Raw genomic sequence first — 24,062 nt, forward strand, 5'->3', positions numbered from 1 at the left:
TACTCCCATGTTGGCAGCATAAATATTTATTTGTTGGAAATTTTTTTTAAATAAATTTATTTTTTATTGGTGTTCAATTGAACAACATACAGAATAATACCCAGTGCTCATCCCGTCAAGTGTCCCACTCAGTGCCCGTCACCCATTCACCCTCTCTTCCCACCCTCCTCCCCTTCCAGCACCCCTAGTTCGTTTCCCAGAGTTAGGAGTCTTTATGTTCTGTCTCCCTTTCTGATATTTCCCACACGTTTCTTCTCCATTCCCTTATATTCCCTTTCACTATTATTTATATTCCCCAAATGAATGAGAACATACACTGTTTGTCCTCCGATTGACTTACTGCACTCAGCATAATACCCTCCAGTTCTATTCACGTTGAAGCAAATGGTGGGTATTTGTCATTTCTAATGGCTGAGTAATATTCCATTGTATATATAAACCACATCTTCTTTATCCATTCATGTTTAATGGACACCAGGCTCCTTCCACAGTTTGGCCATTGTGGACATTCCTGCTATAAACATCGGGGTGCAGGTGACCCGGCGTTTCATTGCATCTGAATCTTTGGGTAAATCCCCAACAGCGCAATTGCTGGATTGTAGGGAACGTGTGTTTTTTCTCTTTTTTTTCCTTTTTTAATTTATTTATGATAGCCACACTGAGAGAGAGAGAGAGAGAGAGAGAGAGAGAGAGAGAGAGAGAGAGGCAGAGACATAGGCAGAGGGGAAGGAGACTCCATGCACTGGGAGCCTGACGTGGGATTTGATCCCGGGTCTCCAGGATCGCGCCCTGGGCCAAAGACAGGCGGCAAACTGCTGCACCACCCAGGGATACCTTAGTTCTAATTTCAAGGCATTATGGTCTGAGAATATGCAGGGGACAATCCCAATCATTTGGTATCGGTTCAGACCCGATTTGTGACCCAGTATGTGGTCTATTCTGGAGAAAGTTCCATGTGCTCTTGAGAAGAATGTGTATTCAGTTGAGTTTGGATGTAAAGTTCTGTAGATTTCTGTGAAATCCATCTGGTCCAGTGTATGATTTAAAGGTATCGTTTCTTTGGAGATGTTTTGCTTAGAAGACCTATCGAGGGTAGAAAGAGCTAGATTGAAGTAACCAAGTGTAAGTGTATTATTATCTAAGTATTTCTTCGCTTTGGTTATTAATTGGTTTAAATATTTGGCAGCTCCCACATTCGGGGCATATATATTGAGGATTGTTAAATCCTCTTATTGGATAGATCGTTTAAGTATGATTTAGTGTCCCTCTTCATCTCTCACTACAGTCTTCGGGGTAAATTTTAGATTATCTGGTATAAGAATGGCTACCCCTGCTCTCTTTTGAGGACCATTCGAATGGTAAATTTTTCTCCAACATTTCATTTTCAGATTGTAGGTGTCCTTCTGTCTAATATGAGTCTCTTGTAGACAGCAAATAGATGGGTCCTGCTTTTTTATCCAGTCTGAAACCCAGCGCCTTTTGATGGGGTCATTAAGCCTGTTCACGTTCAGAGTTACTATCAACAGATATGAGTTTAGTGTCATCATGATATCTTTTCAGCTCTTGTTTTGTGGATTGTTCCACTGAACTTCTTCTTAAAGGGGAATTTTAAGAGTCCCCCGTAAAATTTCTTGCAGAGCTGGTTTGGAGGTCACATATTCTTTCAGTTCCAGCCTGTCTTGGAACTCTTTATCTCTCCTTCCATTTTGAATGAGAGCCTTGCTGGATAAAGTATTCTTGGTTGCATGTTCTTCTCATGGAGGACCCTGAATATATCCTGCCAGCCCTTTCTGGGCTGCCAGGTCACTGTGGAGAGGTCTGCTGTTACCCTAATGCTCCTCCCCATAAAGGTCAGGATTTTCCTCTCTCTTGCTGCTTTAAGGATTTTCTCTTTATCTTTGGAATTTGCAAGCTTCACTATTAAATGTCGAGGTGTTGGACGGCTTTTATTGATTTTAGGGGGGGATCTCTCTATTTCCTGGATGTGAATGCCTGTTTCCCTTCCCAGATTAGGAATGTTTTCAGCTAGGATTTGTTCAAATACATATTCTGGCCCTCTGTCGATTTTGGTACCCTCGGGAACCCCAATTACACGTAGGTTTTTCTTCCTCTGGCTGTCGTTTATTTCCCTTAATCTGTCTTCCTTGTCTTTTAATTGTCTGTCTCTTTTTTCCTCAGTTTCTCTCTTTGCCATCAACTTGTCTTCTATGTCACTCACTCATTCTTCCACCTCGTTAACCCTCGTCGTTAGGACTTCCAGTTTGGATTGCATCTCATTCAATTGATTTTTACTTTCTGCCTGATTGGATCTAAATTCTGCAGTCATGAAGTCTCTTGAGTCCTTTATGCTTTTTTCTAGAGCCACCAGTAGCTGTATAATAGTGCTTCTGAATTGGCTTTCTGACATTGAATTGTAATCCAGATTTTGTATTCTGTGGGAGAGACGACTGTTTCTGATTCTTTCTTTTGAGGTGAGGTTTTCCTTCTAGTCATTTTGCTGAGTGCAGAGTGGCCAAAACAAATTGTATTGGGAAAAGGAGAAAAAGAGAGGAGAGAAGGAAGGAAAGAAAAGAGAAAAACGAAAAAGAATAAAGGAAGAAAGAAGGAAAAAAGAGAATAAAAAGAGAAAGAAAAAGAAAGAAAGGGGGGAAAGTGGAGAGTGAAGCAATCAGAAATAAAAAAACATGGGGGGTATCTTCTGATTCTGTATACTTTAAGTTCCTTGACTTCCCCTGGAACTTGTCCGTCTAGCCGGTCTTCTGGGGGAGGGGTCTGTTGTGCTGATTTTCAGGTGTTAGCACTTGGGGGAGCTGCTCTGTCCCCTGCCTGGTGCAGGGCTCAGTGGGGGTAGTTTACCCTGTGAGGCCCCAGGAGGAACAACCCCAGTGTCAGCGACCAGCTCTGGAAAACTGTATTCAGCCTCCGCAGTAACATGGGAGCAGCCCATCTGCAGGTCCTGGAGGCTCTGGGGCTGGGCCGCTGATCTGCTCAGCTCTGGACAGGAGCGTCCTTGCTGTCCTAGGCCCTCTGGGCCTCTGCCTGTCCCGGGGGAGGCAGAATCCTGGGCTGTGTCCCGGCGCCCTGTGCTCCAGGGCCTGTGCTGTTGGATTCTCACTCCCAGCCGTACAGCCACCTCACTGCGGAGCCACTGCCCGAGCCCCTCAAGTTGCTCCCAGAGCTCCGCATCCCCCTCTGAATGGAGCCTCTTCCTTTGCAGGAGGCGCCGCTGCCAAGCTGCTCCTGGGCCGTGCAAACGCCTCTGTGCAGAGCCGCCACCTGAGCCCCTCAGAGCTGCTCCCTGGTCAATGCATGTGCCCTGCAGCCCTTAGGGAGCTCTCTGCACTCTCCTGGGAGTGCATGTTTCTATTAGTGTCCCAGGGTGCCCTAGGGCATCCCTGCCCTCCTGGGGTCCTGCTCTGACTCCTTGAAGGGGCCATTCTGCCCTGGAAGATTGGTGAAGCTCCTCCTTCTCCCAGGACAGAGCTCTTCTGTCCTGTGAGCACTGGCCCCGGCCGTAGCCAGGCTCCTCACAGGGCCACTCACCCTTGGATGACTTCTGTTTCTTTAATTCTTTTTCCCATCTTCCTACCTTGATAGAATCACGAACTTTTCCACTATAGCATTCGAACTGGTCTCTGTTTAAATCTCAGGCTGAATTCGTAGATTTTCAGGATGATTTGAAGGTTATCTAGGTAATTTCGTGGGGACAGGTGATTTGGGGACCCTACAATTCCGCCATCTTGCCCCTCCTCCTGTATGTTGCCTTTTAGCTTTGGTTGTTTCCTTCACTGTGCGGAAGCTTTTCAATTTGATGAAGTCCCAATAGTATTTTTGCTTTTGTTTCCCTCACCTCAGAGGCATATCTAGAAAAAACATCCAATGGCCAATGTCAAAGACGTTGCTGCCTATCTTTTCTTCTTTGTATGGATTCAGGTCTCACATTTAGGTCTTTCATCCATTTTGAATTTATTTTTTATATATATGGTGTAAGAAAGTGGTCCAGTTTGATTCTTCTGCATGGGGCTGCCTGGTTTTCCCAACACCATTTGTTCTTATCCTGGGGTCAGGGTTAGGGTTTGTTGAAGAGACTGTCTGTTCCTTTGGATATTCCTTCCTGCCTTGTTGTCGATTAATGGATCATAGAGTTACAGGTTTGTATCTTGTTTCAGATTTCCATTCTGTTCTATTGATCTAAGCATCTCCTGTTGGGAGATTCTTTTTTTTTTATTATAGTCACAGAGAGAGAGAGAGAGAGAGGGGGGGAGAGGGAGAGGCAGAGACACAGGCAGAGGGAGAAGCAGGCTCCATGTACCGGGAGCCCGACGTGGGATTCGATCCCGGGTCTCCAGGAATACGCCCTAGGCCAAAGGCAGGCGCCAAACTGCTGCGCCACCGAGGGATCCCCCTGTTGGGAGATTCTTGATTGCTGATTCAATTTCTTTGCTGGTATTCTGTCTGCTCAAGTTTCTTATTTCTTCCTTTATCATTTTTGCTGTTATATATTTCCAGGAATTCATCTATTTCTTCCAGGTTCTAGGTTGCTGGCATATAATTTTTCTTTTTTTTGGCATATAATTCTTCATAATGTTCTCTTATAATCGTTTGTATTTCTGTAGTGTTGGTTGTTATTTCTCTTTTCTCATTTGTGATTTTATTTGGGTCCTTTCTCATCTTTTTATCTTTTTCTTTTTTAAAGATTTTATTTATGGATTCATGAGAGAAACAGAGAGGCAGAGGGATAGGCAGAGGGAAAATGAGGCTCCTTGCGGGGATCCTGATGTGCGACTTGATCTCCCAGGTCCCCGGGATCATGACCTGAGCCAAAGCAGATGCTCAACCACTGAGGCACCCAGGTGCCTTGCTGATTCAATTCCTTTGCTAGTTATGGGTCTATTCACATTTTCTGTTTCTTCCTATTTCAGTTTTGCTCATTTGCATCTTGCTGGGGATTTGTCCATTTCTTCCAGGTCTCCCAGTTTGTTAGCGTATAATTTCTTAGTATTCCCTTATAATTGTCTAATTTTTCTGGTGTTGATTGTGATCTCTCTTCTCTCATTTGTGATTTTATTTATTTAGGTCATTTCTCTTTTCTCATTGATAAGGTTGGCTAGGGCTTGATCCATTTTATTAATTATTTTGAAGAACCAGCTCTTAGTTTCATTATTCCATTCTACAGTTTTGTGGTTTCTGTATTGTTTATTTCTGCTCTCATCTTTATTTTTTTCCTTCTTCTGTAGGCTTTAGGCTTTGTTTGCTATTCCTTTTCCAGCTCCTTCAGGTGTAGGGTTAGGTTGTGTATTGGAGACTTCCTGTTTCTTGAGGTAGGCCTGTATTGCTATGTATTTCCCTCTTAGGACTGCCTTTGCTACATCCCAGAGGTTTGGAGAAACATGTTTTCATTTTCATTTGTTTTAAATTTCCTCGTTAATTTCCTGGTTGCTCCATTCATTCTCTAGTAGGATGTTCATAATCTCCAAGTATTTTTGGTCTGTCCAATTTTTTTTCTTACTGTCAACTTCAAGTTTCATAGCGTCGTGTTCTGAAAATGTACATGGTGTGATATCAACCTTCTTGTACCTGTTGAGGGCTGATTTGTGGCCCATGATATGATGTGTTCTGGAGAATGTCCCATGTGCACTGAAAGGAGTGTGTATTCTGCTTTAGGATGAAATGTTCAGACTATATCTGTTGAGTCCCTGTGGTCCAGTTTGTCAAGGCTATTGTTCCCCTGTTGATTTTCTGTGTAGACAATTGGTCCATTGACATAAGTGGGTGTAAAAATCCCCTGTCATTGTATTATTATCAGTGAGTTCCTGTACGTTTGTTGTTAATTGGTTTCTATATTTAGGTACTGCCATGTTGGCAGCATAAATATTTAGTTGTTTGATCATAATAGAGAGTCTTTTTAATTATGAAATAATGCCCTTCTTCATCTCTTCTTACAGTATTTATTCTTTCTTTTTTCAAATTTAAATATTTTATTTATTTATTCATGAGAGATACACAGAGGAGCAGAAGAAGAAACATAGCAGAGTGAGAGGCAGGCTCCCCTAAGGGAGGCCGATGTGGGACTGGATCCTGGGTTCCCAGGTTCACCCCCTGAGCCAGAGGCAGATGCTCACTGAGCCAACACTTGTCCCCCAGGGTTTGGTTTCAAATCTCGTTTGTCTGATATAAGTATGGGTCCTCCACCTTTCTTTTGATATCCATTCACGTGATAGACGATTTTCCATCCCCTGACTTTCAATCTGTTGGTGTCTATAGGTCTAAGGTGAGCATCTTGTTGGCAGCGTACAGATGGATGTTGTTTTTTTAATAATAATTTTATTTATCAGAGAGAGAGAGAGAGGCAGAAAATTATGCAGAGAGAGAAGCAGGCTCCCCACCAGGAGCCCAATATGGGACTCGATCCCAGACTCCAGGATCACACCCTGAGTTAAAGGCAGAGGCTCAACCCCTGAGCCACCCAGGCATCCCGGATCCTGTTTTTTAACTACTCCATACTCTATATCTTTTTTTAAAGATTTATTTAGTTATTTATTCATGATAGTCACACAGAGAGAGACAGAGAGGCAGAGACACAGGCAGAAGGAGAAGCAGGCTCCATGCACCGGGAGCCCGATGTGGGACTCGATCCAGGGTCTCCAGGATCGCGCCCTGGGCCAAAGGCAGGCGCCAAACCGCTGTGCCACCCAGGGATCCCACCCTATATCTTTTTATTGGAGCATTTAGTCTATCATCATTCAGAGTGACTATTCAAAGATATGAACTTTGTGCCTCTGTGTTACCGGAAGAGTTGGTATTTCTGGTGATGTTCTCTGGTCCTTTCTAGTCTTTGTTGCTTTTGGTCTCTTTTTTTCCCCCACTAGAAGAGTCCCTCTTAAAATTCCTTACTGGACTGGTTAAGTGGTCATGAACTCCTTTATATGTTGCCTGTCTGGGAAAATCTTTATCTCTCCTGAATGACACCCTTGCTGAAGAAAGAATTCATACAAATTGGACTGCAATAAAAAGAAATTTAAAAACATAAAGTAAATTCTTGCTAATATAATTGAGGAAAATGCATTTAGGATGAAAACCAGAAGCAGAAAGAGAGGAGGACGGATTTCACCCTCCGTAGCCTTCACAAGGACCTGGTTTCCTTTCCTAGGAGTGGCCCCCCCTCAGGAGGATGCTTCCTGCCCCTCTGCCCTCCTTGTTGGAACACAGCAGGCATAGCTCCAGCACTTCTACACTCGTGGTTTATAGCGTTTTCCATGTATCCTATTGGGGACCACAGCGTTGTGTATGTAACCATCTGGCTGCTGTCTGACAACATTGGGGGGATTCCGACTTTTGTTGCTTTTGAGGTGTGTGTGTCTCTATCACATGCAGCTATCCCGTGCAGCAATCTGATCCTCTGGCTGGGTCACCAAAAAACCCCGAAATGGTTGGCACAAAATCATTTCTGGTCCTGTCTCTGGGCAGTTAGCTGGGCTCTCCTGGCAGTGCCGGGGCTCTCTCATGCAGTGACTTTCAGCTGGAGGGTCAGCTGAGCTTGAAGTTCCAGCTCGGCCACATTCCCATGTCCGGCAGTGGGTCTGGCCGCTCCTGGAAGGCACGTGGGGACTTCAGCTGTGTGTGCCTGGTGGTGCCACTGCAGGGGCTTGTTGGGGCCTAGGTGGTGCCCCCTCCTCTGGGGGTCTCTACACGCCCCATGCACAGAGTTCTGGGAGACACAGAAACGGGCTGGCTGTGCATTTTCACACCACAACACTTTACTGACTTTCTACAGCAAATGGGCTCGGAGTCGTGGGTGCGTGTCTTCCCCTGGGGAGGGAGACCTTTCTGTCCTTTAAGGGGAGGGCAAGAATCACACGGGGTGGGGGGGGGGCAGGTGCTGGAATCCCCCACCTGGGAGCATGTGTGGACTCTGGGTGGGGGCGTGTGTCCTGAGGTTTCAGCCTGAGTGATGGTACTGAGGACAGCAGAGCTGACCTGGACCTGCAGCTCATGGGCTCCTGTGCTGGGTCCCTGAAGGGCAGCTGGATCCCGGCCTCGGACCCTCTTTGGGCCCCAGCACCTGGGGGAGCCTGCCTCCTGGTGTGGCTGTGGGTGGGACCCACCAGCTTACCCCTCCTCTCCCCACACTGGGGTGTCCCAGGATCCCCAGGGCTTCACTAGATCAGCGACCTGGATCTGTGGGGCACGCCTAGGGCCCTGCAGGCCACATCCAGCTGTGAGAGGGCTTGCTCAGCCTGGGGCCAGAATCCAGGGCTGGCCAGGGCCATGGGGGCCTGATTCCATTAGTCTTTGTGTTGAGACTGCTGGGGGCTCAAGTCAACCCAGCCCCCATAGAGCCTGGGCCCAATCAGCCCAGGTACCTCTGGTTTAGGGCCTGGTGTCCTGTGCAGGGTGTCCTGCCCTCTAGGAGTGACAGTGGGCGGAGGCATTGCACAGTGGTTCCTCTGATTCACTCACCTGCTCACACACTGTTGGGGGCTCCCTGCCATCCCTCCTCCCTGCAACCCCTGGGTACTCTATGGGACACCCGGGCTTCTGATGGGAGCAGGGTATCCAGAGAACCCTGGGGAGGCTGATCATGTCCCACAGGGGGCAGCTAGACTGGGTCCTTGCTCGGGGCCGATGGTGTGTTGGTAGATGGTGTGGGAGCATGGGTATGATGGTGGTGGAATGTGGGGGATGGTGTAGGGGGGATGGTGTTGGGGTATACTGTGGTTGGGGATTGTGTGAGGCTGTGTGTGTTTGAGGGGGATGGGGTAGGGGCGATGCCATGGGGGATGATGATGTAGGGGGATGGTGTGGGTCTGGGGAATGGGGGGATGGCGTGGGGGGCCGGCAGACAAAGGGCATCCCCTTTCTCTAAGATGCACACAGAGACGTCTACAAATAAAGGCGACCCCATTCTGGGGTTTGTTGTAACACCTGCCCCTGTGGCCCCATGTGGTGAGTGCAGGGCCCTGGCTGTACCAGGGGCATTATCTGGGGGTCATCATACTATGTATGTTTTCAAATTGCAAATTGTCTCAAATGCACAGAATTTAGAAATATATAAAACACTGAGAGTGGGTGTCACTCTGAACCGTCCGACCCTCATGGGATCGATGTGTGTCCTGCTCCAGCTGCGGACATGCCGCTCGGCCCCCAGGTCCGGTTCCTACCCGCCATGTCTCCCACCCCATCCCCTGCTTCTCAGGGGGCCGTCCCTCTCCCCTTTGGTGTTCAGCTCCCATGGGAACCCCTGCAGGCCCCATCCTTGTGGCCTCCTCATCCCTGAGGCCCCGGGGTGTGGTCATCCCCATCACCCTACCATGGAGCCATGTGTTGTTGGCTGCTAGTGCTCCCCCTGGCCTCAGAGGCCCCATTTACCTTACCCAGAAGCCTCCGAGGCCCGGAAGCCCCCTGGCCCAGCAGTCTCACCCATTCTTAAAATGTCTTCACACTTGGAGCCTGATTCATTTAAGTCGATTTTCAAAATAAATCTTATTTATTAGGAAAAAAACAAAGATTTATAGGGAAATTGAGAAGATATTACAGTGCATTCACATGCACTTGCTCTCAATTTCTCCAATTATTGATATCTTATATTACTACGGTACAAATATTAGCTAAGGAATCAAATTTAAAATAGTCGCATTAACCAAAGACCATAGTTTATTCAGATTTCCTTAGTTTTTGCTAAGTTACCATCCCTCATATCACATTCCATTTGTCCTCCTGTTTTCTTAGGCTCCTCTAGATTGTGACAGTCTTTCAGCCTTTCCTTGTTGTTGTTGCACTGGAACACTTTGAAAAGTAGAGTATTTTGTAAACTTTCCCTCAGTTGGGACATGTCTGTCATTTATCTCATAATTGAACTGTTTTGTGGATTATATACAGAGATATACTGCCATTTTCATTATATAAAGGATAGATACTATCAACATGATTTATCAGTCTTGGTATCGATCTGATCACCTTGCTGAGGTAGTGTTTGTCAGCTTTCTCCGTAGTAAACTGATTCTTTATTATTATTATTAATTATTATTTTTATTATTATATTATCAATATTATTTTAACTTTTTCATATTATATTTTGTAGAAGGAAGTTACTATGTGTATTCCACACTTAAGAGTGGGAAGCTATGCTCATGAACTTGACGGTGCAATGTCTGCACAAATTGTTTAAAATTCTTCTACATGGGAGATTTCTCTTCCTTGTGGGTTTGTTTGTTTCTTCTTCAAAGATGTTTTTTATTTATTTGAGAGAGAGAGGAGAGAAAAAGCATGAGCAAAAGGGGCAGAGGGAGAGGGAAAAGCATGTTCCCTGCTGAACAGGGAGCCTGCCTTGGGACCCGGATCATGATCTGAGTCTAATGCAGAAGCTTAACTAACTGAGCCACCCAGGTGCCACTTTTTCTTTCTTTCTTTTCTTTTCTTTCTTTTCTTTCTTTCTTTCTTTCTTTCTTTCTTTCTTTCTTTCTTTCTTTCTTTCTTTCTTCTTTCTTGTTTTTTATAATAATTTTATTTTTGAATTGGTGTTCAATTTGCCAACCTACAGAAAAACACCCAGAGCTCATCCCGTCAAGTGCCCCTCTCAGTGCCCATCACACATTCACCCCCACCGCCCACCCTCCTCCCCTTCCATCACCCTTAGTTCATTTCCCTAAGTTAGGAGTCTTTGTGTTCTGTCTCCCTTTCTGATATTTCCCACACATTTCTTCTCTGTTCCCTTATATTCCCTTTCACTATTATCTATATTCCCCAAATGAATGAGAACATACACTGTTTGTCCTTCTCCGATTGACTTACTTCACTCAGCATAATACCTTCCAGTTCCATCCACGTTGAAGCAAATGGTGGGTATTTGTCGTTTCTAATGTCTGAGCAAGGCCCACCTTTTCTCTCTCTTCATCTTCGGAGTCTCCTATGGTATGAATGTTACTGTTTTAATAAGTGACTGACTTCCCTACTTCTGTGTCTGTGGTCCAGAACCTTTCTTGTTTTTAAGGCTTCCACTTGGAACTGCATCTCAGTTATAGCATTTTTAACATTGGCCTGACTAGATTTTTGTTGTTTTATTTCTACAGGAAGGGATTCTCTAGTTTTGTTCTGTGCTCTTTTCCAGCCCAGCTGCTATCTTTATAATCATTGTTTTAAACTGTAGTTAGACATCATATATGTGTATTGATGAACTTCCTGGCTGTGAGTAGAACCTCATGTTATTTTATGGAGGTGAATTTCTCCATCTCATTATTTCTTCCAGAAAAGAAAGAAGGAAGAAAAAGAAAAAACAATAACAACTGCCCTCCCCCCCCCCACAAAAAAACCAATAGATTATTTTGGCCTGCTTGTTAAAAGATTCTAAATCCCAAAATAGAAACAATTAAGGTGGTCTGTGGGTGGCTCAGCAGTTTAGCGCCTGCCTTTGGCCCAGGGCATGATCCTGTAGACTCTGGATCGATTTCCACGTCGGGCTCCCAGTGCATGGAGCCTTCTTCTCCCTCTGCCTGTGTCTCTGCCTCTCTCTCTCTCTCTCTCTCTCTCTTTCTCTCTGTTTGTGACTATCATAAATAAATTGAAAAAAAATTAAAAAAAAACCACAATGAAGTACCATGAAAGTAAAAATTAGAAATATCTAAGGTACATACATAAAAATTAAAATAAGGCAATTAATAAAAAAGAATCAAAGAAAATGATTGAAAATAGAGCACAAAGTACAAAGGAATCTCTAGACCCTACTTTCCAGGCAGAGCTGAAGCTCTGCAGCCTCTGTGGTCCGACAACTTGGTGGCAGCGAATGGTCTGTGTGGGGTGTGCGGATGGGCCGTGGCGTTGATTGTCAGGTGCACATCTCCCTGGGAGTTGCACCTGCGGGGGCAGAGGCGTGGTGGGCATCAGCGTCTCTGGGCTCCAGCGGGCAGTGCTGTGCTGCTCCCTGAGACCCGGCCCTGATGGGCGGGATGCGGGTGGGGACGCTGGGTCCTCTGGCTCTGGGGCTGAGCATCCCGTTCCCCAGTCTGCTGGGGCCTCCACAGAAGAGCCCCCAAGCCCCCGGGTCTCCGCCTCTTCTCTCAGAACCCTGCATTCACTCGACTTGCGTCCAAGCTCCTTCTTTTTTTTTTTTTTTTTATCTCAGACTGTTGAGCCCCAAGATTGTGAATCTGAGAAACCACCGAGAAGCCGACACTGATGCAAACACACGAGGGTTTATTTACAAGCTCGAGCTTGTGTCCAAATATACCCGACACAGCGGAGCAGGGACTTGGACCCCCAGGTGGGTTTTAGCTTAGTTTTAAGAGCTGGTCTCGGGGAACTCCCGAAGGGTGGATCAATTCCTAAAGTTCTGTTTACATTTTGATATGGGGCCTTCAAGGGCATTGAGATCTGTTCTAATAGGGCCTTCCTGCCCTTGGCCTGGGCTCAGTTTTTATTCTATTGTTGGGCTTGCTGTGTCCTGACAATGAGCACTCAGGAAGGAAGTGACGGACATGACTCCCTTCTCAGGAGCATCACAGAGAATAAATAATGAGACTGAACCAAAGGAGCACAAGACTTGTGCACTGAGCCATACCAGGCTCTGGGAGGCCGTCCTGGGCTCGTGGGTTGGGAGCCTCATCTTGTGAAAATGTCCGCAGTTACTGAAGCCACCCTCAATTTCAATGTCATTCCTGTCAAATCATGGTGGCAGATCCTATAAATAGGAAAAAAAAAACCTGTGACATCCATCCGCCCCCACAAATGACCCCGGACAGCAAATCAGTATTGGATAAGCAGGACAGAGCGGGATGCAGCACTTTCCTATTTCAAACGATGTCACAGAGACACAGGATAAAGCAGTGTTGTCCTCGGGATCCCACCTGGCTCTGTCAGTTAAGTATCCGACTCCTGACCTCACCTCCGGTCCTGATCACGGGGTCGTGAGTTCTAGCCCTGGGCTGGTCCATGGACGAGGCCTGACGCCTACTTAAACAAACCAGACCCACGAGGGTTGGTCCCAGCATAAGCTGAAGGAGCAGAACAGAGAGTCCAGAAGGAAACGTGCTCTAATACAACTGATTTTTTTAAATTAATTTAATTTAAACCAAATTAATTAACGTATAGTGTATTATACTTTCAGAGGAAGAATTCAGGTTCACCAGTTGGAGATAACCGCAGTGGTCGTGACATCACATGCCCTCCTTCATGCTGGTCCCCTGTTATCCCCTCCCCCGTCCCCTCTCCTGCAGCAACACTCAGTTTGTTTCCTATAATTAAGAGTCTGTATTTACTGCATCTGTGTTCATCTTATTTGTTTTTCCTTCCCTTCACAGATGTTCTGCTTTGCTTCTTTAATTCCACCTATGAATGACACCACAGGGTCATTCTCTTTTCTGAATGACCTATTTCACTTAGGATGATCCCTCTAGTTCTATGCATGGCATTGCAAATGGCAAGATTTCCTTCTCTTTGATAGCTGAGTACCATTCCTCTCTCTACGACCATCATCTATCTCCCATCCTCTTTATCCCTCATCTGCCACAGGGCACCAAGGCTCCTCCCACAGTGTGGCAATGTGGACCCCGCTGCTGTGGACATTGGGATGCAGTTGTCCCACGTCTCACTGCATCTGTATCTTCGGAGTGAGCTCCAGGCTGTACACCTGCTGGTCGCAGGGCGGCTCTATTTGCAACTTCCTGAGGAGCCTCCACACTGTTTCCAGGGCGGCTGCAGCAGCCCACGGTCCCACCCACAGTGGAAGAGGGTTGAGTGAGTTTTACAGGACGTGGTAAAAGTCTGGTCCACATTTCATTTCGCGTCCTTTGGGCTCCAATTCTTTCTCCTTAAGTATTTTTGGGGAAGCCGGGTGTTGGGCTCCTTTTCAGGCAAACGTTTCCGAAGATAACAGGCCACAGCTAGAGCCCGGAAGGAGGCAGAGGTGGGCCCGGGGATGGACACGCTGCCTCCTGCACAGCCTCCTGTAGCAACTGAGCATCCCACAGTGGGTGCCCGAGCCCAGGCACCGCCCAGGGGGCACGCATGCACAGTAGGCCTCCTTTGCCTGCACTAACAGGAGCCAGCCTGTGCTGGGGAGGCCTGAGGAAGACATGAGGACACGTCCACGTGGATGAGCCACATCCTCCTCAGAAACTACGCGGAGTCTTCAGGGGGATATGGGCAGCGTTCACAATGACAGGAGCCTCGGTCTCTTCAGGACACACGGTGAGGCTTCAGGAAGATGTGGGCCAACATCCACCCTGACAGGAGACCCTGGGCCACTTCAGGCCCTGCGGGGAAGCTTCAGGAAATTGTGGGCCCGCACCCACCCTGACAGGAGCCCCTGGGCTGCCTCAGGACCTGCGGGGAGGCTTCAGTAAGATGTGGGCCTGCATCCACGGTGACAGGAGCCCCTGGGCCACCTGAGGACATAGCTGGAGGCTTCTGAAAGATGTGGTGCTGCGTCCACTCTGGCAGGAGCTAACTGGCTCCTCAGGACATAAGTTGAGGCTTCTGGAAGCTGGGGGCAGCATCCACAGTGGCAGGAGCCCCAGCCACCTCAGAACCTGCGGTGTCGCTTTGGGAGGACATGGGGCCACGTCCACACAACGGACGCTGATGTCCTCAGGACACCCGGTGTAGTCTTCGGGAAATATGGGGATGCGTCCATGCAGACAGAAGACCCCAGCCTTGTCAGAGCCTGTGGTGAGGCCTAAGGAAGATGTGGATGCTGAATCCACACTGACAGGAGTCTCCAGCCTCCTCAGGACGCACTGTGAAGGATTGGGATGATTTGGGGCCACGTCCGTGCTGACAGGAGCTCCCAGCCTCCTCAAGTCTTATGGTGAGGCAGAGGAAAATGTGGGGCCATGTCCTCCTCAGGACCTGCACTTTGGCTTCGGGACACATGGGGCTGCGTCTAGGCTGACAGGAACCCACAGCCTCCTCAGGACCCACGGTGAGTTTTCTGGGGGACGTGGGTCCATGTCCAGGCTGACAGGAGCCTCCGGCATCCTGAGAAACTGCTGTAAGGCTTCCAGAGGATGTGAGGCATAATCCAGGTTGACAGGAGACCCGGGTCCTCAGGACCCACTGACTATGACTCAGGAACACATGGGGCCACGTCCCCACTCACAGGAGCCTGGCTTCCTCAGGACCCCCTGGAGGACTCTGGAGGCGCCGTTGGGGGACACGTCCATGTCAGAAGGGACTCCTCAGAACCATAGGGTAAGTGAATGGGTAGAATGAATGGTAGGTCAGGGGAGGGGAGGCAGTTGGTGGTTAGTCTTAGGTTAGATGTTAGGGGTTAGTGATTATGCTTATGGTTACGGATTAGAGGTTAGGGTGAGGGATAAGGGTAAGGTTCAGTTGTTAGGAGTTAGGATCGGGGTTTGGATTAGGGACAGGAGTTAGAGTTAGGGTTAGGGTTTAGACTTTAGGGATTAGGGCAGGAGGTTAGGAGTTGTGGTTTGGGTTATGGTTAGAGTTAGGTTTAAGCTAGGTTTGCAGTTGGGGTTAGGGGTTAGGGTTAGGGTTAGATTTAAGGTAAGGGTCAGGGTTAAGGGTTTAGAATAAGTTTAGGAGTTAGCGTGAGGTTTGGCAGGAAGGTTCAGTGAATGTGTTTCGGTCTTGGAGTTTGTGTTTGGTTTTTGATTAGTGATAGTTCTTGTTGAAGGGTTATGTTAACATTAGACTTAAGTGTAGGGTTAGGGTTATGTCTGTGTATGGTTAGAGTTTGTGTCTTGGCATGTGCCTGCACTGGGACTCCTAGCATCTTGGGCAGTTTAGTTTTATGCACTATATTTAGGTTTTGGGTTCAAAGATAGCCTGACTCCACCAAGTCAGTGGTCTCCCCAGAGAATCAAAATCCAGGCTTCTGCTGGGGTGAGAATAGGCATGGCAGGATTCTCCTGAGCTGAGCTAAGGAGGGGATTTGTGGCTCTAAAGACTCTTTGTTTGGATTTTCAGCTGCCTTTCTGACTTTATCTCTTGTGCGCACATGTTTCCTCTATACTACCAATTATTATTTTAAAGATTTATTTGAATTCCTCTTTATAAACACAGTATGATGTAGTTTCAGGTTTACACATAGTGATTCAACCCTTGAATCCAACGCCTGGTTCTGGTCAGAGGTGACCTCCACTATCCCCATCCCCTGATTCCCCATCCCCCGCTCCTTCCTCTGGTATTTATTAGTTTATTCACTGTGGTTAAAATGTGTTTCTTGGTTTGCATCTCTCATCCCTCCCTTGGCCCCTTTGCCATTTGTTTGGTTTCTTAAAATTCACATGTGAATGCAATTGTATGGTATTTGGTATCTGTCTTTCTCTGACTGACTGAGTTCATTTAGCATAAGTCCCTTCCACTTCTCCCACGTCATTGTAAATGGCTTCATTTCATCCCTTCTGATGACCGAGTGATGTCGCAGTGTGTATATTTACCACATCGTCTCTGCCCATTCATCTGTCGATGGACATCTGGGCTGTATACACAGTTTCGCTGTTGTTGATAACACTCCTACCAACACTAGGTGTGTGTTCCTCTTCAAATCTACTAAACTACATTTGTATCCTCAGGGTAAATACCTAGCTGTGCAATTTTGGTATCGTAGGGTAGCTCTATTTTTAACTTCTTTTTTTTTTAAGTTTTTTTTATGATAGTCACAGAGAGAGAGGCAGAGACACAGGCAGAGGGAGAAGCAGGCTACATGCACCGGGAGCCCAAAGTGGGATTCGATCCCGGGTCTCCAGGATCACGCCCTGGGCCAAAGGGAGGTGCCAAACGGCTGTGCCACCCAGGGATCTCCTATTTTTAACTTCTCGAGGACCCTCCAGACTGTTTTCCACAATGGCTGCACCTTTATTTATGTATTCATGAGAGACACAGAGAGGCAGAGGTATAGGCAGAGGGAAAATGAGGCTCCATGCGGGGAGCCTGATGTGTGACTTAATTCCCCAGGACCCCGGGATCATGACCTGAGCCAAAGCAGATGCTGAACCACTGAGGCACACAGGTGCCTTGCTGATTCAATTCCTTTGCTAGTTATGGGTCTGTTTATATTTTCTATTTCTTCCTATTTCAGTTTTGCTCGTTTGCACATTTCTAGGGATTTGTCCATTTCTTCCAGTTCTCCCAGTTTGTTAGCGTATAATCTTGCATAGTATTCCCTTATAATTGTCTTATTTTTCTGGTGTTGATTGTGATCTCTCTTCTCTCATTTGTGATTTTATTTTTTAGGTTTTCTCTTTTCCTGTTGATAAGGCTGGCTAGGGCTTGATCCATTTTATTAATTATTTTGAAGAACCAGCTCGTAGTTTCGCTATTCCATTCTGCTGTTTTGTTGTTTCTGTATTGTTTATTTCTGCTCTCATCTTTATTTTTTTCCTTCTTCTGTAGGCTTTAGGCTTTGTTTCCTATTCCTTTACCAGCTCCTTTAGGTGTAGGGTTAGGTTGTGTATTGGAGACTTCTTGTTTCTTGAGGTAGGCCTGTATTGCTATGTACTTCCCTCTTAGGACTGTCTTTGCTACATCCCAGAGGTTTGGAGAAACATGTTTTCATTTTCATTTGTTTTAAATTTCCTCTTTAATTTCCTGGTTGATCCATTCATTCTCTAGTAGGATGTTCATAATCTCCACGTAGTTTTGGTCTGTCCAAATTTTTCTTACTGTTGGCTTCGAGTTTCATAGCATCGTGGTCCGAAAAGGTACATGGTGTGATATCAACCTTCTTGTACCTGTTGTACCTGTTGAGGGCTGATTTGTGGCCCATGATATGATCTGTTCTGGAGAATGTCCCATGTGCACTTGAAAGGAATGTGTATTCTGCTTTAGGAATAAATGTTCAGACTATATCTGTTGAGTCCCTGTGGTCCAGTGTGTCGAGGCTATTGTTCCCCTGTTGATTTTCTGCATAGATGATCGGTCCATTGCCATATGTGGGTGTTAAAATCCCCTGTCATTGTATTATTATCAGTGAGTTCCTTTACGTTTGTTGTTAACTGGTTACTATATTTCGGTACTCCCATGTTGGCAGCATAAATATTTAGTTGTTTGGACTTTTTTTAAATTATTTTTTATTGGTGTTCAACTTACCAACAAGCAGAGTAACACCCATGCTCATCTAGGCAAGTGCCCCCCTCAGTGCCCGTCACCCATTCACCCGCACCCCCTGCCCTCCTCCCCTTCCAGCATCCCTTGTTTCTTTCTCAGTTAGGAGTCTTTATGTTCTGTCTCCCTTTCTGATATTTCCCACACATTTCTTCTCCATTCCCTTATATTCCCTTTCACTATTATTTATATTAACCAATTGAATGAGAACATTTGTTTGTCCTTCTCCAATTGACTTACTTCTCTCAGCGTAATACCCTCCAGTTCCATCCATGTTGAAGCAAATGGTGGGTATTTGTCGTTTCTAATGGCTCAGTAATATTCCATTGTATACATAAACCACATGTTCCTTATCCATTCATCTTTCAAAGGACTCCAAGCCTCCTTCCACATTTTGGCTATTGTGGACATTGCTGCTATAAACATCGGGGTGCAGGTGTCCCTGCGTTTCATTGCATCTGAATCTTTGAGGTAAATCCCCAACTGTGCAATTGCTGGGTCGTAGGGCAGGTCTATTTTTAACTCTTTGAGGAACTTCCACACAGTTTTCCAGAGTGGTTGCACCAGTTCACATTCCCACCAAAAGTGTAAGAGTCTTCCCTTTTCTCCGCATCCTCTCCAACATTTGTTTTTTCTTGCCTTGTTAATTATCCCCATTCAGTGGTGTGAGGTGGTTCTCATTGTGGTTTTGATTTGTATTTCCCTGATGGCAAGTGATGCAGAGCACTTTTTCATGTTCATGTTGGCCATGGCAATGTCTTCCTCTGTGAGATTTCTGTTCATGTCTTTTGCCCATTTCATGATTGGATTCTTTGTCTCTTTGTTGTTGATTTTAAGAAGTTTTTTATCGATCTTTGAAACTAGCCCTTTATCTGATACGTCATTTGGAAATATCTTCTCCCATTCTGTAGGTTGTCTTTTAGTTTTGTTGACTATATCCCTTGCTATGCAAAAGCTTCTTATCTTGATGAAATCACAATAGTTCATTTTTGCTTTTGTTTATTTTGCCTTTGTGGATGTATCTCCAAGAAGTTACTGTGGCCAAGTTCAAAAAACATGTTGCCTGTGTTCTCCTCTAGGTTTTTGATGGACTCTTGTCTCACATTTAGATCTTACATCCATTTTGAGATTATCTTTGTGTATGCTGAAAGAGAGTTGTCTAGTTTCATTCTTCTGCATGTGTATGTCCATTTTCCCAGCACCATTTATTGAAGAGACTGTCTTTCTTCCAATCGATAGTCTTTCCAACTTTATTGAATATTAGTTGACCATGAAGTTCAGGGTCCACTTCTGGGATCTCTCTTCTGTTCCATTGATCCATTTGTCTGTTTTTGTGCCAGTACCACACTGTCTTGATGACCACAGCTTTGTCGTACACCCTGAAATCTGGCATTGTGAAGCCCCCATATATGGCTGTCTTTTTTAAAAATTGCCTCGCTATTCAGGGTCTTTTCTGATTCCACAAGTCTTTTTTTATTATCATAGTCACACTCACAGAGAGAGAGAGGCAGAGACACAGAGGGAGAAGCAGGCTCCATGCACTGGGAACCTGACATGGGATTCGATCCCAGATCTCCATGATCGTGCCCTGGGCCAAAAGCAGGCGCCAAATGGCTGCACCACCCAGGGATCATGATTCCACACAAATCTTAAAATTAGTTCTAACTCTCTGAAGAAAGTCCATGGTATTTTGATAGGGTTTGCATTAAAGGTGAACATTGCCTTGGTAAAATTGACAATAACGAATCTAGAGCTGGTTCCTCTTCAAAATAATTATAAAATGGATCACCCATAGCCAGCCTTATCATGAAAAGACCTAAATAAATAAACAACAATGAGAGAAGAGAGATATCAATCACACCAGAAAAATTAGAATTATAAGGGAATACTATGAAATTATACGCTAAACAAACTTGGAGACCTGGAAAATGGACAAATCCCTAGAAATGTGCAAACGAGCAAAACTGAAATAGGAAGATATAGAAAATGTAACAGACCCATAACTAGCAAAGGAATTGAAATCAAGGCAACATAGGTGCCTCAGTGGTTGACATCTTTTGGCTCAGGTCATGTTCCCAGGGTCCTGGGATCACAATCACACTCAGGCTCCCTGCATGGAGCCTCATTTTCCCTCTTCCTATACCTCTGCCCTCTCTGTGTTTCTTCTCATGAATAGATAAATAAAATCTTTAAAAAGGAAAGATATAAATATGAGAAAGGACCCAATAAAATCTCAAATGAGAAAAAGAACATATCACAACCAACGACTACAGAAAAACAAACGATTATAAGAGAACATTAAGAAAAAATTATATGCCAGCACGAGTATCTGGAAGAAATAGATCAATTCCGGAAATATATAACTAGCAAAAATGAAAAGAAGAATAAGAACTTGAACCGACAATATAACCAGCAGGAAATGAATTAGCAATCTAGAATCTCCCAACAGGATGACGCTTAGATCATAGAACAAATGGAAAGCCAAAACAAGATACAAACCTGTAACTCTATGATCCATTAATGGACACAAGGCAGGAAGGAATATCCAAGGCACAAAGACAGTCTCTTCAACAACACCTACTAACCCTGACCCCAGGATAAGAACAAATGGTGTTGGGAAAAACAGGCAGCCACATGCAGAGGAATCAAACTGGACCACTTTCTTACACCCATATATATAAAAAAATATCAAAATGGATGAAAAGTCCTAATTGTGAGACCTGAATCCATACAAGAAGAAAGATAGGCAGCAACGTCGTTGACATTGGCCATTGGATCTTCTTTCTAGATATGCCTCTGAGGTGAGGGAAACAAAGCAAAAATACTATTGGGACTTCATCAAATTGAAAAGCTTCTGCAAAGTGAAGAAACAACACAAGCTAAAAGGCAACATACAGGAGGAGGGGCAAGATGGCGGAATTGTAGGTCCCCAAATCACCTGTCCCCACCAAAGTAACCTAGATAACCTTCAAATCAATCCTGAAAATCTACGAATTTGGCCTGAGATTTAAAAACAGAGCCCAGATCAAATGCTAACAGTGAGAAAATTTTCATGATTCTATGAAGGTAGGAAGACTGGAAAAAGAATAAAGAACAAAAGGCATCCAAGTGTGAAGGGCCCTGAAGGAGCCCAGCTAAGGCCGGGGCGATGTCCACAGGACAGAAGAGCTCTGTCCCTGGGAGAAGGAGGAGCTACAACCAATCTTCCGGGCGAATGGCGCCTTCAAGGAGTCAGAGAAGAACCCCAGGAGGGCGGGGATGCCCTAGGGTCCCTGGGACAGCTAACAGAGACTGCACTCCCAGGAGAGTGCATCAAGTTTCCCTAAGGGCTGCAGGGCACATGCATGACAGGGATAGAACTGAGGGCTCCGTGGTAGCTCTGCGCGTGAGGGGTTTGCGCGGCTCCGGGAGGCACCTTGGCGGTGGCACTACTCATAGGCAGAGGGCGCCCGTGTGGAGGGGGCTGCACGGCTCCAGGGACAACTCGGAGGGGGCTCAGGCTGGTGGCTCTGCAGTGAGGCAGCTGTGCGGGCTGGGAGCGCTAATCCAACAGCGCATGCCCCCCGGAGCACAGGGCGCCAGGACCACATCCCGGATTTTGGCCCCGCTGGGACAGGCAGAGGCACGGAGGGCCCCAGGATAGCAAGGATGCTCCTGCTCAGAGACCAGATCAGCGGCCGCTGCCAAAGAGCCTCCGGCCCCTGGCAGATGGACCTGCTGCTCCCTGAGTTGACTGCGGGGGCTGAATGCAGGTTTCCAGAGCTGGCCGCTGCCACTGGGTTGTTCCTCCTGGGGCCTCATGGGGTAAACTAACGGATGAGCCCTGCACCAGGCAGGGGACAGAGTCAGCTACCCCAAGTGCTAACACCTGAAATCAGCACAATACAGGCCCCTCCCCCAGAAGACCAGCTAGACGACAAATCCAAGGGAGGTCCCTAAGGGACTTAAAGTATACAGAATCATAAGATCCTCCTCCATATTTTTTTTTATTCTATTGCTTCCCCCAGCCTCCCTTCTTTCCCCACTTTCTTTCCTTTTGCTTTCTCTTTTAATTCTCTCTTTTTTGCTACTTTCCTTCCTTTATTCTTTTTCGTTTTTTCCTCTTTTCCTTCCTTCTTTTCTCTCCTCTCTTTTTGTCCTTTTCTCAATGCAATGTTGTTTTTGGGCCAATTATCTGCACTCAGTAAAATGACTTAGTAAGAAAAACTCACCTTTCAAAGAACGAATCAGAAACAAGTCCCTCTCTCCTGACAGAGTTACAAATCTGATTACATTCAAATGGTTCGAAAGCCAATTCATGAAGCACTATTATAAACGCTAGCTACTGGTGGTCTCTAAGAAAAAAGCATAAGGACCTCAATCAGACTTCAAGACTGCAGAATTACATCCATCAGGCCGAATTAAAATCAATTGAATCAGATGCATCCAAACTAGAAGTCCCTATGAGGATAACGAGGTGGAAGAACGAGTTGAGTGATCACAGAAGAAGTTGATGGCAAAGAGAGAACCGAGGAAAAAAGAGACTACAATTCCAAGATCAAAGGAAGACAGATAAGGGACAATAAAACGACAGCCTGAGGAAGAAAAACCTACTGTAAGGGTGGTTCCCCGGAGGGTGCCAAAATGGACAGAGGCCAGATATTATTTGAAAAATCGCTACTCTGAAAATCATTCCTAATCTGGGAGGAAACACGGCATTCACATCCGGAAATACAGAGATCCCCCATAAATCATCAAAAACCTGTTCAACCAGCCGTCGACTTTAAAGTGAACGGCTTGCAAATTCATGAATATAAAAAAGATCCTTAAAGCAGCAAGAAGAAGAAAATCTCTGGACTCTTTATGGGTAGGAGCAATTAGGGTCACAGCAGCAACCCTCCACAGTTGACCTGGCACAGTCCCAGAAAGGGCTGCCAATTTTCATGGGTCCCTCTATGAAGCAAACTGCAACCATAAAATACTTTATCCAGACAAGGTTCTCATTCAAACATGAAGGAGAGGATAAAGAGCTTCTCAGTCGGCTGGAAAGCTGAAGAATATGTGACCGCTCCATAACCAGCTCTGGGCAAGAAATTTTAAGGGGACCTCTAAATTACCCCTTTAATAAGAGTTCAGTGGAACAATCCACAAACAGGCAAGAGCTGACAAAGATATCATGATGACATAAACTCACTCTCGGTTGATATATAGCTCTGAACTTGAACAGGTTTATTACCCATCTAAAAGGCGCATGTTTCAGAGCTGGTAAAAAAGCAGACCGCATCTTTCTCTTTTTAAAGAGAACTCATATTGAGACAGGAAGGACACCACACCTGAAAATAAAAGGTTGGAGAACTCATGTCTCATTCAAATAGTCCCTCAAAAAGAGGGCAGGGGTAAAGCCAATCCTTATATCAAAACTAAAATTTACCCAAAGAACTGTAGAGAGAGAAGAAAGGGACATTAAATCCTACTTAAAAGGATCTATCCAACAAGAAGACTCTAACAAATCCTAATATATGCTCAGAAGTTGGGAGCTGCCAAATATTTAAACCAATTAATAACCAAAGTGAGAAATACGTAGATAAATACACTTATACTTGGTGCTTCAATCTAGCTCTTTCTACCCTCGATAGGTCTCCTAAGGACAACATTTCCAAAAATAAGAGCTTATAAATTAATCCCCTGGAGCAGGATGGATTTCATGAAATCTTCAGAACTTTACATCCAGACTCATGATACACATTCTTCTCAAGTGCACAATGGAATTTCTCCAGAATAGACCACATCTACTGGGTCACATAGGCGGCTGAACAATACCCAGGATGGCGTCCCCCCCTGCATATCTCAACCATAATACATGAAATTAGAACTAAAATCACAGACCAAGTAAGTGTTGGAAGGTACCCTCAACACGTGTGAAGTGAAGGCTCTCCTGCTAAACGAAAGGTCAACCAGGAAATAAAGGAAGAATTTAAAAGGAATGGAAATATGAGATGAACATACAACCCATTCAAACG

This window comes from Canis lupus, chromosome 35, assembly GCF_011100685.1.
Source record: "Canis lupus familiaris isolate Mischka breed German Shepherd chromosome 35, alternate assembly UU_Cfam_GSD_1.0, whole genome shotgun sequence".
In the NCBI taxonomy this organism is placed as follows: domain Eukaryota; kingdom Metazoa; phylum Chordata; class Mammalia; order Carnivora; family Canidae; genus Canis; species Canis lupus.